The 19666-nt window shown below is 41.9% G+C and overlaps 1 protein-coding gene across 1 annotated transcript in view; it reads left to right on the forward strand.

Annotated features, from left to right (window-relative positions):
• Positions 1 to 19666, forward strand: part of USP9X (ubiquitin specific peptidase 9 X-linked) — a 654895-nt gene that overhangs the window by 407908 nt on the left and 227321 nt on the right. The window lies entirely within an intron of this gene.

Consider the following 19666-nt stretch of genomic DNA (forward strand, 5'->3'; position numbering starts at 1 on the left):
CGCTGTTCCGGCACATTCCACCCTGGCTCATAACCCACAGCAGACCCCAAGGGACCCAGGGACCCCACTTTGGGAACCACTTTTCCTAACAATTTATGCAAGGAATCAGTTTCAGTGGTGACTCTGGAAAACAGGCCCTTGCATCTAGTGATAGTAGCAGGGCTACCTATTCTGTTACAGAAGAACCTGGTTTTTCTGTTAGCAGTGGCCCAACTTGAGGGCTATAATGAAAAGTTTCTGCCAAAGACTCCAAATCTATAATGTAATAAATGAACAGGCATTACCATCACAGAAGTAATAAAGATAGGACAGCTGGTATTCTCCCATCCAAACTTTCACCAACCTCAGAACTGCTTAGCTTTAAAAGTACTATTGAGATGAGGCCAATTCAGACCACGATGGCTATGGGTTTTGAAATATCCAGGTGCTGCCCTGTCAGTTACATTTTACCATGACTTCCATAATTTATCCTGCTCAGGATGCACTCATACATCTGCACCATTATTTGAGTTTGCTTTCCCACTAACTTTACATTTTTATAAAATGCTGCACAGGTGCAGAACAAAGGTGCTTGAGCAGTGTTCACCTTGAATAAAAGAGCCAAAGTAATTGGAGTATATAACTATTGAGTGATGTTTCCAAAGATCCCTTTTAATAAAGTCAGACATTCCCTTATGGTTTCAAAATGATTTACATGTAATTTTGTCTTCTCATCTATCCACAGCTTCAAACACTGAGCATTATAGCCTGCTGTTTCTTTCTGAAGTGAAGGACAGAATTTACTGGTTTCAGAGTAACAGCCGTGTTAGTCTGTATTCACAAAAAGAAAAGGAGTACTTGTGGCACCTTAGAGACTAACCAATTTATTTGAGCATGAGCTCACGAAAGCTCATGCTCAAATAAATTGGTTAGTCTCTAAGGTGCCACAAGTACTCCTTTTCTTTTTACAGAATTTACTGTTCACTAAGTACACTTTTTTCAAGCATCAATATTTCTGCAGTTCCACAACCAACTTTTTGTTTCAAAACTGGCAAAAGCACAATACTGCAGAATGTACAAGCCAACAATTTTGTTCTAAAACACCAAACAATAGCATGTGAGAGTTCTCAGATGAAACACACCACCCACCTTATACCTGGCCAACATTATTTAAAATGGAACAGAATGAAATGGTTACAAAAATCCAAACATTTTCACTTCTGAGTCAAGGTCAAAGCAGAAGAAATTTCACCTCCAATGGTAATAAGCAACTGAACACAGGAGTTTAGAGTGGAAGTGCCATCTCAACCATGACTTTGGCATCTCTATCTTTTGACACTGCAATACTGGATGTAATTAAGTAGGAGAGAGAATTACATAGGTTTTGGTTGCATGTCTTCCAAATACTCAGCTTTAATCATCACTCTTTCAAGTCTCCATTCTTACCTTTACTAAGTGTTAAGACAGGTTTCAGAGTAGCAGCCATGTTAGTCTGTGTTCGCAAAAAGAAAAGGAGGACTTGTGGCACCTTAGAGACTAACCAATTTATTTGAGCATAAGCTTTCGTGAGCTACATCCAATGAAGTGAGCTGTAGCTCGCGAAAGCTTATGCTCAAATAAATTGGTTAGTCTCTAAAGGTGCCACAAGTCCTCCTTTTCTTTAAGTGTTAAGAAGCACTGATCTTTAGTTATAGCTCCTTTTCAATGGCTGTGAGGCTTCAGGAGGTAGGGGACCTGTCATCCATGGAATCACCATGCAGTAAGGTGTTAATGTTTTTCTGTTTGCAGTAAAGCAAACTTGTATTACTTCAATGAAGTTTAAACACTTGTTCATGGAGGCTGCATGGTCTACAAGAATGAGCACAGGGCTGGAGGTCAGGAACCCACCCTAATTTTCCTCTGTGCAATAGCATCCCCCGGTAAGCCACCTGTCTGAAGAGGGTGCTGCAAATCAGTGTGGTGTCCTATTGGGTGTCTTGTACACAGATGGATCCACATCACAGGTGCTGCAAAAAAGGCTCCACTGTAGAGAGGCGTATGTAGCCGCCACAGATGAGTTATGTACATCTTGCCTCTTCCTCATCTGAAATTCTCAATGGAGCCATTTGTAAAGTCTGGAGCACGTGGAGGCAGAATGGAAGCTAGGAAAATGCCCTCTAAGGCAACTACTTCCCTTTAATTGACAAACGGATGGATGAACTGCCAAAGAACCCTAAGAAGATGTCATAAGGTCACTGGTCCCGAAAGGCATGTGGGCGTGAACAGAAAGGTAAGTGTAAGTATGAAAATAGCTAACCATATTAATGTGAGCTATGGAGAAACTGACAGTGACTATCTGGGAGAGGAATCTCCTGAAGAGCTTTTTATTTTTTCATACAAATATACTGAAAGGTTGCTTTGCCCAGATTCCAGGGAGCGCATCAATACAACATTGTCACAGGTTAATTGTCTCCTGCTGCTACATAAATACCATAATAAATATATATTATTTCATATACTTAAATACTTAAAAAACCTTTACAAAGAGCTTACAAAAACTCACAGAATTTCCTTGAAATTAAGACCTTTCAAGTATTTCATCTCTGAAGAAGGTTTTAGTGAAATGTCAAGGCTCAAGTAGAGGAGACTTTTCTAGTCTGCTTCATAGTAAATTACCCACCTACCTTTGAGATTTGCACATTGGGCGTCAAGGTGGCAGCCTGGAATCCTGTACTGCAGGGGTGTTAGACAGGGGAAACAGACCATATGGTGGGAGCAGAGCAGAACAGTACAGTAAATGAAAATTACTACAGTGGGTGTAAAACTATAGTACAGCAGAACCTCAGTTATGAACACCAGAGTTATGAACGGACCAGTCAACCACATACCTCATTTAAAACTGGTCTGGAAGTAACAATCAGGCAGCAGCAAACGCAAACAGAAGCAAATAGACTACAGTACTGTGTTAAATGCAAACTACTAAAACAAATAAAGGGAAAGCAGCATTCTGATTCTGCATAGTAAAGTTTCAAAGACGTATGAAGTCAATGTCAGCTGTAAACTTTTGAAAGAACCACCATAATGTTTTGTTCAGAGTTACGAACATTTCAGAGTTACGAACAACCTCTATTCCCGAAGTGTTCATAACTCTGAGGTTCTACTGTAGCATGATGATGAATCAAGCCCATTATCTCCATGCTTGTTAACTATCTAAATGTATTTGAATGGTATTATGTTCTCCCTTAGGCATGCTCATAACAGTCTTGTTTCTTTCTGGACTCCATCAAATTTGTACCTCTCTAGCTAGTACAGAAGTGTCCAAAACTGAATCCAGTGTTCCCAGATGTGGTCTCCATCTTTCTGCTTTAGTCCATGCTTTCACTTTACGTATCAGTGACTCTATATGTCTACACATAGAGCCCCTTCTACCTCCCCCCGCCCAAAAAACCCCAGTCAGATTTACCTTTTTTGATGTAATGTGATTAATAAGCCATGTCTATAGTAATTTACTGTCCACTGTCACCTGTGGGTTTTCCTCTATTACTGCTTTGTGAGTTTCCCACTCCTATTGAATAATGTGCTTTGGAGAGAAGTAGTCAAATAATATGAGAAGCAATTCACAAATATTTTTTAGAATAAAAGAGGTGAGTTCAGTTCACTGTTATTTGTAGAGTCATATTAATTGCTTGTGAACATTCAGCCAGCTATTGGGTGCTAATGAAAATGTTTGTGAATCATAAACTGTATCATGAATGATTATTCACCCCAACATTTAAAATAGAAGTGTGTTATTTCTTATCTGACTTTTTTTTATTTAAAAAGTTTTAGTCATCCTACCAGGGACCATTCACAATATTATGTGACTTAGGCAATCAATCATAACACAAATAGCAAATAATTGTGGTGAGCAGTTTGAAAATAACCAATAGGCTGAAATTTGCTCACCTAAGGATAAGATATTCAGCAAATACAAATATTCAAAATATAAAAGCAGGCCCAAATCATAACAAATATTATTCACATTGAATATTCTGACTAGCGCTAGTTTTGGATTATTTTCCCTTGATTTGTTAGCTAGCATTTTTTTGCTGAATTTGATTGGATTTGTTTATTTATTGCACATTTCTAATCTCTGTCTCCTTTTGTATTATTTCTCTGACCTCACTGATGCTGCAAAAACCTCCTAATTCACTATGGTATATAAGTTTCATTAACATAGTGTTTGATCCCATTTCCTGATCAAAAATGAAAATATTAAGACTAGACCTAGGGCAACTCCCTCCCCAACTCTGTACGTTGCCCTCAGTCACCACCCTTACTTTACAGTTCTTTAGCTACTTTTGAATCTATGTGACACAGTGCTCAGACCAAATCCAAACGGAATCAATATCATATACAACACTTAGGAGACACTGTCTAGCTTTAACGGTACTCAGTACTCATACTTCCATTATCCCGTAGATGTAGAGATTCACAGATTCCACAGCCAGAAAGGACCATTACGATCATCTCACCTCCGGTACAACACAGGCCACAGAACTTCCCCAGTATATGTCCTGGAGTGTATCTTTCAGAAAAACATCCAATCTTGATTTAAAAACTGTCAGTGATGGAGAATCCACCAGGATCCTCGGTAAGTTTTTCCAGTGGTTAATTACCCTCACTGTTAAAAATGTACACCTTATTTCCAGTCTGAATTTTTCTACCTACAACTTCTAGCCACTGGTCCCATTTTTTAGGGGACTGTTATTTATTTTGTCTGTTTTTCTTAATTTTTCCTAGAGTATTTATTGATATTCCTTTATTATCCTCTATTTCCACAACATTCTGCCCTCTCCAGGATAATTTCTTTTAATTATATGGCTCGCTTTTCTTTCACCTAGTATCTGTCTCTCTTCGATGATTTTCCTTAGTTGTCTGAGGAGGAGGGGGCATTGTTTTTCAGTGTTCCATGTACAAGCAAAACAATGCTAGAAATGTATTTCTGCTGTCCTCTCTTTATTTCCTCTTCACCATCTGTCTCTTTCCCCTTCATGTTCATTTTTTCCTGATTTCCTGCCTCCTTCCTTGGTTTGGTTCTCTTCCAAAAAACAACAACAAAAAACTATAGTTTTGCAGCCACCTTGCCTATGTCCCTCTTCCCCTCCCCTTTGCCCCCTATTTCCTGCATGTCTCCAGTGCATATTTTGAATGCCTCTTCTTTCCAATAGCACTGTTATTCACTGTCTGGAATGAGCTTTTCCAATAACTGATTTCTCTCATTACCCTCATGTTTTCTCCCCCTTTCAGAAGCTTCTATTAAATTCAAATTAAGAGGTTCGTATATGATGTGTTTTCCTCACAACCACCCAAATTATGTACATAATAGCAGTTTTACTTCTGATAGTAGATTATCTATAATTTGACAGTTATAAAGTTATAAACTTCATAAAGTTTCTTTTTTGTACAGAGAGATTCACCCTTAACCTATCCCAAGTGATTATTCATACACCTATAGATTCCTAAGCAGTCCGTGTAAAGATAGCCAAGTGTTATTCAAATGAATTGTTAACTGCAAACTTATGCATCTGTCATACCTCTACAACAAGTAACTCCATAACGATCCATTGAATAACCTGCTTCCAGAGGAATTGTTTAGCATTCTTGATCCCGTAAAGTGTTTCTGGAAAATAAAGACTCATTTCTAGACCTGATCACAAAATTTTGGAGAACATTCCTGTTTATTTCTGCAGCAATTAAAGAAGAGGCAAAAAGACCAGCTCAAAAAATGATTGTTAGTTGCTCTGTGCTAGAGCTACACGATAGTTCATGTTTATGAGCTATATGAAAGAGTTTTGTTTGGACTAGGAGAGGGTTACAAGAAAGTTGATTCACATATCAGTCTTGTTTCTGACAGACAGGAAGTGGAACTATTAGATGAGACCCTTTAAACTCTAGAGCATCAAATACTATCAGCGTGGCCTAAATGGAACACTTGTTTTGCATATGTTCACTACATAACTAGGGGGGACCACACTCCTGTCAGGAGCAACAAGTTCCTCAAACTTCATGGCTAGCCCATTTCAAAAATACACAGAAAATGTAGTATATCAGAAAACAGACATAAGGTGACTCTCATCATGCCATGTGCCGGTCTGCCCCTGATCTCACATAACTAAGCTCAGGTTAGGTCCACTTTCTACGCAAGGGAACTTGGGAATGGAGCAGGAGAACATATATTTAAACATTTATATACAAATACCTAGAAAGATAAGCATCTGGGACATATTAGGAGTATAGTTCACACAGAATGTGTTGGATGCCATTTACATAAGCTTGTTGTATGCTATTAATACAACAGAGGTATAAAATGCTATTTGATTAACTTATACTTTGGAAATCTTAAAAGAATGTATGTACTTCCACGAGTATGGCAATCAACCCCTCAGCCTGAAGGAATGGGTGAATCAAAAGCAACATTAAATAACTCCCTGCTAAAAGGATTAAAGTGTACAGTAGCCAAGCCACAAATTGAAGAAAGAGTAGTACAACTTATACAGTACACAATATAAGGCTACTTTTTGAACTGCCTCTTCTGATGTTTAGCCTCGCCTAAAATTCAAAAGTAAACTTGAGTTTGAGTACTACCAGTACTTTAACAGGAGCCAAATCTCATGTTTTTAATCATCCAAATCCTGAAGTACTAAGGGAAAAAAACTTCCTTTGATTTCACTGGCAGTAGGGTTATCAGGATTTACCTTTACAGTTGCAGCTGCCTAGTCATCAACGACCTGTATAGAGGTAGTTTATCTATCTCAGTCTAGAACAATGCTGGATCTATGGTAGTTTTCTTCTTCCTTCACAGGCCCCTTGTTTACCCATTCCTGATCCAGTGACAGGTTGCTACATAGTGCAGGCTTACTGCTATTACTTCCCTTTCTCCCAGGGTCAGGTACAATATTCATTATCACTTTTTGATGAGAAGTCTTTTATGATTACTGATAATTTGAGGAAATATCTTTCTCACACTTCCTTACTTTCAGAAATTGGAGTAGAAAACGTCTCTCTCTCAAGCTGTCTATCTAAGGTACTTATATGGCTCCCTCCAATCACCATAGTACCTCACAATCTTTAATGTATTTATCATCACAAAACCCCAGTTAGATAGGGAAGTGCTGTTCTCCATTTCCCAGGTGGGAACTGAGCCACAGAGAGACTAAGCAATTTACCCTAGGCCACACAGGAAGTCTGTGGCAGAACAGAGAATTTAATGTGGACCTCCCAAGTCCTCAGCTAGGATTCTAACCACGGGACCATCCTTCTTCTCATTACTGCACAGTCTCTAGGTTTAAACTGTGCTTGGTGCTTCCCAAATTCCACCTCTAGTTTATGGTTACTTATTCAGTGTTTGGTGGGAGTCTGTATTAGGGTGATCTGAACACAAAAGTTGCGCCACTTTAACTATACAGGTATAATTAAGCAGTAAACCCCTACAAGTATACACCGTTATACTCGTGTAAAGGTGCTTTACACAAGTATAGCTATTCCTAAATGCGAAGAGGAGAATGAGTTTTACTGGTATAAGGCACTTTTATAGTGGTATAAATGCATTCACACTAGGGGTTGTACCAGTATAAATGTTTCAGTATAAAAATCACACCCCAACTGGCATAGTTATAACAATACATAACCTGTCGGTATACTAGTCCCTACTTTTCCATATTTCACGATGAGGAGGTAGTCTGTTCACGCAATCTAGTTCTGTGCGGGGATCTCAAACGGTTTAGCTTGTTGCTGTTCATCGTTGTTCTTCCAAAGTGTCTCATTGGTGTATTGGTGGTGTAAGTGCTGGTCTAGGATCCTGAGCATTTTTCAGTTATGGGTGGGACTATTTGCTGCCCAGGTCAGGGGTGCTGGAGTTGCTGAGCTCAGGGAGCAGTGCTACATGTGAGTAGATCATGCTTTCATTCGCATTTCATTTTTGATCATTTAATGTTTTGCAGTCGAAGGAGCATTTGCTTTATTGGTGGAAATGGCACCAGAAGATTAATACACTTTTCTGTATGTTGATGAGCAGGAGGGAATCAGCACTCTACTGCCCTGCAGCCATTGTTGCTGAAGGTCCTGTGCATATGGAATATTTGCTTTGAGAATTACTATGTCACTATAACCACTTGATAAAGCCGGGCCTCAGACTTCACTCCCTCATCGTGTAGGGGGTGGATTATACTGTCAAGTAGCTTTAGTAGTAGTTTATTGCAGAGTTATATCTAGGCTAGTGGTTTCTTTAAAGTACAGAAAGACCATAAAGCTTTTACTTGTAACACACTATTTTCCAGCAACTGGGAATTTTATAGCACTTCCTGCTAGAGGAATCAATCTTAGTCAGACAGAGGGGATGCCATTGAGCAGTGAGAGGTACTACCTTCCTTTCAGGAACTGTGCCTTCTGTCTCTGCCACCCTCCCAGATTCTGCCTGCCTTGAAAACAAGAATCTGGGACTGGCAATTGAACCAAGGGCTCCTGTGTCACACTAAAGACCACTAGACTATTCCTCTACAGCACAGTGTTTTCTTGAGTGACATCAGTACTCATCTATTCAATAATCCACTCAATAAAGTTAGTGTCTTCCTTGCTTGTTTCAGCATTAGCGTTGATTACACTGTATAGCTGTTTAATTGAATAGTTTCATATTAGTTTTTCCATTCACGATGGAATGACTCTCAGATATTTTCTAATGTCTATCATTATGAACTAAGTGGACTCGTTGAGTTCATGGCAAAGGCACATTCGCTAAATAATGTTATCGAAGGACTAATAATGGGGTTTCAATTGGATTCAGTCTTCAATGTGCCAATGGTTTATTAAGGAAGTGTGTAAACATGAATGACAGTGCAGTTATTTTGAGTGGTACATGAGGGTGTTACTAGATGTAATGGGATGAAATTAAGAGAAAAGATTACATTGAATAATAGAGGAAGGATTGAATGTGGGTATTCAGAGCACCTCTTACACACTCAGACTGTTCCTAGTTTTTGGCAAATATTAATCATTTACTACACTCTCCCCCCTGCGGGGAAAGAGCAGTGTATTTTAATAATGTTAGTAAGTGTGCCCTGATTACCAGACTGAAAGGGTCACGTCTGGCAATTTTACTAATTTTGGACAGTGTGGGGAGCCATAATAAAGAAAGGTAGGGCACTTACTGTATAAGTAATAAGCACAATGTATTAGAGCTTTTGTTTCGCTTCTGCTTTGTGGCGTTTGCAGTCCAGTCACTCTCGAGTTATAGCCTTTGAACTTTTCCCAGGGGTTGCTGATGCTTGATCTAAGGCCTGATTAAGAAAGATGAACTGCAACTGCCACATTTAATTACCTGAAAGAGACATTTAAACACAGACTCTGGGCTGATCTACGCAAGAGTATTGTACAGATTTAATTACATCTGTTTTGAAACTAATTTAATTACATTGGTACAATTTTCTTATGTAGACAAGGCCGGAGTTGGTTGGTTGGTTGGTATCTTTGGAGTTTTTTTGTTTTTTTGCCAGGCAGTCTTTGAACCTAACCACCACCAGCAAGCCTAGGGAAACTTTGTAGCTCTAGTCCTGGAGCCCTGCATGCAGTTACTAGATGTGCAGTAGATAACTTTTATTCCAAGAAAAGAACTGCCATGTGATGTCCATATTTTGGGTTAAATTACCTCCACATACATAATACTTACACCCAATGTAACTTTGATTGATTGGTCTATGTTGTCTCATGCCTGCAACTTTAAAACGAGTGAGGTTTTTTATACTCAACTAGGATTGTATTCTTCCTTCATGACTACAAATCTGACAAGTTTGAAGTTTTATACTTCAGAGGTGAAGCCCTAGCTATAATGAAGTCAGTAACAAAACCTTCATTGACTTCAGTGGGGCCAGAATTTCACCCTAGAGATTTGAGTGGAATGCAAAAAGAAGTTTTAAAATGAAGCTCTATAGACCAGCCACTGGATAGTGACTAAATAGGATTGTGTAGTTTCCTTGCTCATTAGCTACAAAAACCAAATGGCAAACTGCATTCTTTATGGCTCACACATCACCAGTAACCTTGACCCAACTGAGGTGTATTACAGGTGTAGTTAAAGTACAGTTTATCTTTACCTGTAGACAAAGTAAAGATTCTGCATTTGAAATATAATAATTCTGTTGATGAGCTACTCTGAAAAGAATCCATTTCAATCTCCCAGTTCTGTATTAGCTTTGCAGGGACAACAGGAGTAGAACAAAACAATTGATATAATGTCAAAGTTAGCAGATATGACTCAACTTACTCACAGAGGAGTAAGGTGCTATTTTTTAAAAACAGTAACGACACTCTTAACACTTGCTCCACTGAAAATCCTCCCCCTATCCCCCATCACACATCAGAAACTCAAAAATGGCCAAATGACTTAGCCCAAATGTTAATTTGTTTGGTAAACTTGGGCTGAGGCAAATGGGTCACTTTTCAACCAACGAGAACAAATGTAATAGAGTCAACAGTGACTGAAAACAGGGGGTTCAAATGGAAACAACTGCTTAATCTTATCTCTACGGCATTTGGCAAATACGATCATGCACCTTCAGAAAAGAAAGGAAACCCAGTACTGACTTAGGCTATGTCTACATTATGGACCTTACAGCTGCACCACTGTAAGGTCTCCTGTGTAGCCGCTCTATGCCGGAAGGAGAGAGATCTCCCACTGACATAATTAAACCACCCCCAACAAGCAGCGGTAGCTATGTCAGTGGGAGATGTTCTCCTGCTGACAGCGCTGTGCACACAGGCACTTTTGTCAGTGAAACTTATGTCGGTCGGGAGGTGTTTTTTCACACCCCTGACAGACCAAAGTTTTGCCAACAAAAGTGCTCGTGTAGACAAACCTTAGTTTCTTTAACTATGACACATTAAAATGATTACAATAAGATTACCCCAGTTAGAACTGCTTTGAGAGTGTAAATTCCCTAAGGTGATGAACCAAAGTGGTTACCCTAATGTGGCCTTCTTCAGGGCTAAAGCCTAATACATATGATGGGCTTGCAATCTACCGAAGTAAATTTTGCATGGATTTAGTGTGAAAATATTTTTTGCATTCATTCTTGCTATTACTGAAACTTATCATAATGCAGTTACATTAACTATTTCATTTCATGTTCTTTGAGTCTTGTATCAAAGAAAAGACTCTCAGCAAGTCTATTTTAATTATACTGCCAGTTTATACATTACTACTACATAACCTACCCAGCCCAGTAGCTTATAAAATTATGATTTTATAAGTTACTCTATTTCATTCTACATGTTAGAATCATAGTGTTAGAAGGGAGTGCAAGGGTCATCTAGTTTAACCCCCTGCCAAGATGCAGGATTTTTTGAGTCTAAACCAGGGGCGGGCAAACTTTTTGGCCTGAGGGCCACAACGGGTTTCCAGAATTTATGGAGGGCCGGTTATGGGAGGCTGTGCCTCTCCAAACAGCCAGGCGTGGCCTGGTCCCCGCCCCCTATTGGACCCCCACTGCTTCTTGCCCTCTGACGGCCCCCGCCCCAGGACTCCTGCCCCATCCAGCCTCCCCTGTTCCCTGTCCCCTGATGGCCCCCACCGGGCCCCTTGCCCCATCCACCCCTCCCTGTCCCCTGACTGCCCCATCCAACCCCTCCTCTCATTACTGACTGCCCCTCCAGGACCCCTGCCCCATCCAACCACCCCTTCTCCCTGTCCCCTGACCACCCCCGGAACCCCTGCCCCTGACTGCCCCCCACTGCCCCATCCAATCCCCCCTCCTTCCTGACTGCCCCCCTTCTCCCATTCATCCCCCTGTTCCCCGTGCTCTGACCACTCTGACCTCTATCCACACCCCCGCCCCCTGACCACCACCCCGAACTTCCCTGCCCTCTATCCAACCCCCCCTGCTCCCTGCCCTCTTACTGCGCTGCCTGGAGCACTAGTGCCTGGTGGTGCTACAGCCGCGCTGCCTAGCTAGAGCCAGCCACGCCACTGCTCAGCACAGAGCATCTGGTCAGGCCGTGGCTCTGCAGCTGCGCTGCCTGGCAAGAGCTCACCCCCCAGAGCATTGCGCTGGTGGTGCAGTGAGCTGAGGTGCAGAGGAGGGAGGACAGCAGGGGAGGGGCCGGGAGCTCGCCTCCTGGGCCGGGAGCTCAGGAGCCGGGCAGGATGGTCCCATGGGCCGTAGTTTGCCCACCTCTGGTCTAAACCATCCTAGACAGATGGCAGTCCCTATCCAGACTCCCTTTGAAAACCTCCAGTGAAGGAGCTTTCACAACCTCCCTATTCTAAGCAAACACACGACTCCTTTCAAAAGAAGCAAATGATTCCCTTTTTGTCTGTGTTAACTCAAGAACTGGACTGAATATGGGTTTATTTTCCAAAATACAGTTTTCCCCACATCTGACAGTTTTCAAAGTATTGTTTATAGTTTTGCCATTCATAGAAAAAGCAAAGGTGTTAATTTCCCCTATAAGGCTGACTCTGCCACATTCCAAAGCATGCAAATAAAAACATCCTTCTTTGTCACTGGTAAGAAGAGATATGGCAGGAAGCAAGGGTCTCATAGCTACCCTCATTTGAAAACCAAATAGGATGCCAGATGCTGTGACTGAATGCACCCCTGTATTCATACGTCCCCAGTATTGTAAGAATCTTTGTACAAACTATGCCTTGTGAGCTATCAATTGAAAACTAATAACTCACTGGTCAATCATATCATGGTGAAACGTGTGTAGCAAAGTTGTGTGTAAAGTTATGAACATAAGCTGAAATTATGACTGAAATGTGTTTACCAGACAAGCCTGCAGAGGTAGTAAATCTATTTCTCAAAGAAAAAGGACAAGCTGATGCCTCTTGCCAGGTGTCATCAAAGTTGATTGTCAATCATCTGTCAAGTGGATGTTCTTTGGCAAGGAAGAGGGGCAGGAATAGATTGAGCTGCATTTTAGCAAACAACAACATGGACCCTCTTTCACCACATGACTCCATGTCTCCATCCTCACAGCTGGAAGGAACTTTATCTAGGTGTAATCCTCAAGAAAATGCATTTCAAAGGGTTACTATAACATTGAGGGGGGAAAACACTCTGGGATCCATCGATTGCACAATCGATCGATCACACACACACACCCTTTGACTTTGGGGGTGATCCTGACCTGAGAAATTGGTCAGCCATGTTTCTGGGAACCAATGGTAAGGATTTTAGCTTAAACCAAATCTAGTTTAAGTCTTACCTACTAAAGAACATTTTACGTTTATTCTTCTTGTAACCATTTCTGACCTTAACTCAAAATCTCTTTGTAGTTAAATAAACTTGTTTTATATTTTATTCAAAACTAATCCAGAGTTCTGTTTAAAGTAGCAAACTTTTGCAGATTGACCCCTTTTGCAGATTGACCCCCTTTGATATCTGAACTGTCCAGGAGAGGGCTAGGCTGTGCAGAACACATGTTTTTGGGGAAAAGTCAGGACTGGAAGTGTGTTGGGATCACCCTGCAAGTAGTAACCAAGGCTGATGGAAGCCAGAGGATGGCTGGAATGTTGCTGACAGGTTGCTGGGGTCAGAGTTGTTGGACCAGGGCTGCAGCTGTACACAGACTCTCAGGGTGCAACCTGCATGCTGGCAGGCTGTTTGTGAGCAGCCCAGGCTGGGAGTACAACAGCATATCATTGTGAGGCATCCAGTGGTGCTGGAACCCTTTTAATACAGTAACTCCTCACTTAATGTCATGATGGTTAACATTGTTTCATTGTTATATTGCTGATCAAGTAGAGAACTTGCTCATTAACAGTTGCGCAATGCTCCCTTATAATGTTGTTTGGCAGCCACCTGCTTTGCCCACTGTTTGCAGAAAGGGCAGCCCGTTGGAGCTAGCTGGTGGGGGCTTGGAACCAGGGTGAACCGGCAGCCCCTCTTCAGCTTCCCTAAGTTCCTTGTGCAGCAGCCGCCCAGCAGACTATCAATTGCCAGGCAGTTCAGGTGTCCCTCCCCCCACTGCCGTGTGCTGCTCCCGCCCTCTGCCTTGGAGCTGCTCCCGGGAGCCTCCTGCTTGCTGTGTGTGAGGGGGGCTAATGTCATGGTGTCCCCCTCCCCCCTGCTCCTTTACCCCATATCCACAGAGAACGGGGATACACGATAGGGCTCAGGATGGAGGGAGCTTGCTGGCAGCAGCTGCTGTCTCAACTTGCTGATCTACTTAAAAAGGCAGTGTACTTAGAGTGGGGTCAGAGTACTTAAAGGGGCAATGTGAATCTCTCTCTCTCTCTCTCTCTCTCACACACACACACACACACAATGTCTCTGTCTCTCTCAGCCATGCTACTTCCCCTCCTTCCATTCCTGCTGCCTTGTAGAATGTGAGGTCACATTAACAACAATATGTTAACCCTTGAGGGCTCAGCCGAGTGCTAATTCATCATTGAGCAGTAAGGCATTCCCTGGGAAATATCCCACCCTCTGAATCCACCACCTCAGCCAAGCCAAGCTAACAACATTAAATTGTTTGTTTAAAACTTATACTGTGTGCATAAATAAAATATAGTCTTGTCTGGCAAAAAAAATTCCCTGGAACCTAACCTCCCTCCTCCCCCATTTACGTTAATTCTTATGGGGAAATTGGATTTTCTTAACATTGTTTCGCTTAAAGTAGCATTTTTCAGAACATAACTACAACATTAAGCAAGGAGTTACTGTAGTGGGGGTGCTGAAAGCCAGCTGCCTTATCCCTGTCTGTGCCCGCCCTCAGCTGGGACCTGGAGCAGTGCCATATCTCTGGGAGGGAGGAACCTAGACAGGGGCAAGGGGGCAAATGCTGGGGGTGGGCACAGGGTCAGAATGACTGCCCTGGCTGCAGGGCCAGAGATCAGAACCCTGGGAGCAAAGGGCCGGCAGGGAGCAGGGCCAGCACACCAAGAGAAGAGCCCAGGGCAAGGGCCCCAGGCACAGGACCAACAGTCAGGAAGCAGGGCTCCAGTGCGGAGCCGGTGGCCAGGGAGTAGAGCCAGCAGCTGGGACCCAACCCCCAAAACTTGGTGTGCTGCACTAACCCCTGCGCCCCGAGTTCCTGCACCTATGGAGGCATCCAAGGTTACAGGGCAGATGGTGGCAGCCCCTTACGCATCTGAACTGCGCCCCAGAAGATGACAGATGCTCACTGAGATCTTCTTAGGAAGTGCACAATTCAAAATAAACCTGAATATCATCACCTCTCTTCACTAATGAAGCCTAAGGGGGGGAGTGGGGGACAGAGAAGTTGGGGGGGGGGAAGCCTAAAAGCATGACTATTAAAGATAGAGTAACAGTAAACAAGGAAACAGAGCACATATCTATGCAGAGCATTGTTTATTTTTCTCTGCAATGGTATGTAAACTTAATGTTCCTGTGTAATTATATGTAAACTGTTAAAATGTATGAACTGTACTTTAGTATTTCAGGGACAGCTATTATTACGTTATAGGTTTAAGAATGTCTGCCGTTATTGCACGGGTTTATCCAATGATAGATTTGACTGGCTAATTTGATATTTGTAAGTCTCCCTGGAGCACACAATTTGATTAATTGATTTTTGCTGTGTGAATGCTTTTGTAGCAACATGTGGAGTAGTAGAAATACATACCTTAAGATTGCCTGATACTACCCATTTTAACCCCTTTTTTCAATTTGGCAGGACTTTGGCAAACGAATAATTTGAGTTGAAGTTTTCTATGCTTTGTCTTTGCATTGGATATGAATAAAAATTGAATCAGCCATTTTCCAAAAACGAGGCTGAATGGTCCTTTAGAATATATGCTAGCTACTTATGCTATATTCAAGATCAAACAGATAGCTTATCTGTGACACTGAGTACCTTTCTTAGCCCTGAAGAAGACCTCTGTGTAACTCAAAAGCTTGTCTCTCTCACCAACAGAAGTTGGTCCAATAAAAGAGATTACCTCACCTACCTGGTCTCTCTAATATCCTGGGGCAGACACTGCTACAACTACACTGCATAGAGCTTTAATTCTGCCTGACCAAATATATGACTGCCTGACTTTGCAACCTCAATGTTCTTTTAACTGTGTTTTTGTACATGACATCAGAGGTGTTTAAACTCCTCAGACACGGGAATATACAGCTCTTACAGTGCTTCACCAGGATTTGCACAGCTTGATTTTTTATCTCCACTCCAAACAGGCAGAACTTTTGAATGAGGTCCCTCCACCAAGCGAAAGGACAGAACGCGGGAATCAAAAGAGTCTGACAATTGGAGAGAAAAGGGAAAAACTGAAGCAAGAACATGGGAGTCTCCCTTGACCCTCCCCCCACCTCCCTGCTAAGAGGAGTGGGGAACAGCTGGAAGGGAACAGAGGAGGCAGGAAGAAGAGACAGGCAGTGAGGGAAAGCTAGTGGAAAGCTGGGTTATGGGTCTGAGTAGAGCTGTGTGTGTCACAAAGGCAGAAAGCAAAGAGGTGAAAGAAAAGAAAGAAAGAAAAAAAAAACCCAACAGAACCAGGGGAAGAGAGACAACCAGACTGTGAAATCCCCCTGGAAAGGTAAGTGCCAACCTGGATATCATCTCACTGTACTGAGGGTAAAAGGTTTGATTTACAGCCCAAGCCTCATTGAAATATAATGGTTGAAATCTTTTTCAGTGAATAACTTGTGTTTCCAGGACAGTAACTAGTTCTGCTGACAGGTAAAAAGGCTCAGAAGCTGACACTATTAGTGGCAAAGAATCCAGGACGTGGCTGCCAAATCCCAACACCGCACTGCTGTCATATGTATTTATAAAGGCATCCATCACTATACTACCTAGGTACATAATAGGGACCTACAGTTCATACCTGTCTCCAAGATGTTCACTATTCATTGCTAAGAAATATATAACTCCTTTAAGTAGCCTCTGCACTCATTATAGCACATAAAATATAGCATAGGAAGACTTTTAGCTACCTCATTTAGATGTCACCTCTGCTAAGTGGTTGTAACTGAAGAATCAGGATTTGTCAGGTTACCACAGTGTGGTGTCTGAAATGATTATTTTTACTTCAGTCACACCTACCATGTGCAGATGCTGCCCAAACATACAAAGACAGAGTTTTCTGCTATAATTGAAATAGGAAATAATACTAATAAACAGGAAATAACTATTAGAAAGTTACTTTTAAAATGTTAGCTGCTTTGTGGTAACATGACAACTTTTTACTTAAGTATGTGTCAGCACTTCCATTATAAACCCATGTTCAGAAATTGAGAGAACCAGAACTGCCCTAAGATTTTCTAAAAGCACTTTCAAATTCTCACTCCTTACTCATAGGTGATTCAAGTCCAGACCATCCTTTCCACTGGAAACCAAGGATTGCTAAGGAATCTTCAAAGGCAAGCCTTGGAAAATGCAAACTTATTTTAAATCAAAAAAGGAAAACAAAATAATTGCAGTCCTGACAGGGACTAACATTTCCACATTTTCCCTCCAAAATTGGAATTACGGTATCCAGCAAAGGAAAAAAGTTCCCTTTTTTGTATAGGGCCTGATGTTATTTAATGTTTTGTTTGTCAGTTTTTAAATTTTTGGAAATGCCACCTCTTCCCTTGGTTTTGTTGGAAAACTGAGAGAAGCAGACTCGGAGCTTTCCTTCCAGAGGGAGAGGTAGTCTAACAGCCCTTCTCTCTCTCTCAATTATTTGATAGTGATTCTGGCCTCTTACAGATTAACTATCTAAAGACAGCTAATGGAAAGATTTATTAGGTGTATTAACAGTACAAAATGTAACAAAAAACAGATCCCAAGGAACTCCTGCAAATTAGGACTGAAGAAAGGTGAATGTCTGGAACCCCAAACCACTTTTTTATAGCTATGGTTATTAATTTACATGAGGATAAATATACTTTAAGCTACATCATACAAGTTCTGCCACTCAGCTAGTCAATTTTAAGGTGTAAACTGTCCCTCTTTTCATTTACTGACTTGAAGAAGAATCACAATTAAATTCTCTCTCTTTTAATGGACACCTTCCACCCAGGGCAATCATCTGTTTTAAAGGCATTAAAATAACCCCTCATTAAATTCAACTCACAATTGACCACATAGTCTCTTATGCATTGTGTGGGTCATTTCTGAGACATAGCCAGTCTCATTACTGAAATAGTTTGTAGGGTGTGTGTTGTTCCATGATTAACCAACATGTGCCAGCAGCTTTTCTTAAATCCTCTCTCAGTTTAGGTTTAAGATTGATCTTGGGGCTGTTCACAGTTCTAGTCCCTCACATAAATTAGTTTTATATTTTACAGTTTCCTGCCCTCATGTGAAAATGTCTTTTATTTAACTGTGGCACCTTAGAGACTAGCCACTTTATTTGAGCATAAGCTTTCGTGAGCTACAGCTCACTTCATCGGATGCATACTGTGGAAAGTACATAAGATCTTTTTATACACACAAACCATGAAAAAATGGGTGTTTACCACTACAAAAGGTTTTCTCTCCCCCCACCCCACTCTCCTGCTGGTAATAGCTTATCTAAAGTGATCACTCTCCTTACAATGTGTATGATAATCAAGGTGGGCCATTTCCAGCACAAATCCAGGGTTTAACAAGAATGGGGGGGGTAGGAAAAAACAAGGGGAAATAAGTTACCTTGCATAATGACTTAGCCACTCCCAGTCTCTATTCAAGCCTAAGTTAATTGTATCCAATTTGCAAATGAATTCCAATTCAACAGTCTCTCGCTGGAGTCTGGATTTGAAGTTTTTCTGTTGTAATATCGCAACTTTCATGTCTGTAATCGCGTAACCAGAGATTGAAGTGTTCTCCGACTGGTTTATGAATGTTATAATTTTTGACAAGTACTCCTTTTCTTTTTGTGAATACAGACTAACAGGGCTGTTACTCTGAAACCTTTTATTTAACTGTTGTGGTATATTGGATCCCTCTCAATTTCTCAACCACCAGGTGCATTTTCAAAGGCTGAATACAAGCAGCATTAAATATTTTCCCCCAAAAACACATTTGTATTATTTTAGACAAAGAAGATAAGAGATGTTTAACTCCTTCTTGTTTTAATCGCAAGGGACTTAATTGCCTATGTAACCCTTCTGCCCGTCAGAGTTGGCAGCAACAAGGGCCAGGTTCAGTATCTAGGGGTTCCATTCCAATAACACAATGCAAACCGGCTCGAGCCCCCACCCAGTGACCTGGGACAAATATATTCCACCCCCGCTGGGCGCCTCCAAGAGGCAATACTTCCCCTCTCGCAAGCACATAGTCTGAGTGTAGCAAAAGTCTTTTAATAACAGAGAGAAACAATGTGGCATTATGTTGGGGAAACACCACCAACCGGATTCATAACACAACCCATGAGCAAAAACAACCCCACCCCAGGCAAATTGGGGCATGCCCTTTTCCCTTTGGTTCTTGAGTCCAGCAACCCCAAAAGTCCAATGCCCCAAAAGTCTCTGTCCCTGGTCAGGGCAGCCCCAGAGTTCGAAAGTTTATCGGCGGAGCTTTACCTCCCAACCTGGGTGGAAATGGGACGGGGGTAAGAGGCACCTTACGTGATCTGAAGCTGACCGCCCCATAGCTCCATAGCGGCGCTCCGCTCCGCCAGCCGCCCCACAAAACTCCTTCGCGCAGCTGCACTCCGCTCCGCCAGCCGCCCCATGAACTCCTTCGCTCAGCTGCGCTCCGCTCCGCCAGCCGCCCCACGAACTCCTTCGCTCAGCTG

The sequence above is a fragment of the Lepidochelys kempii genome, chromosome 1 (assembly GCF_965140285.1).
Source record: "Lepidochelys kempii isolate rLepKem1 chromosome 1, rLepKem1.hap1, whole genome shotgun sequence".
NCBI lineage: Eukaryota > Metazoa > Chordata > Testudines > Cheloniidae > Lepidochelys > Lepidochelys kempii.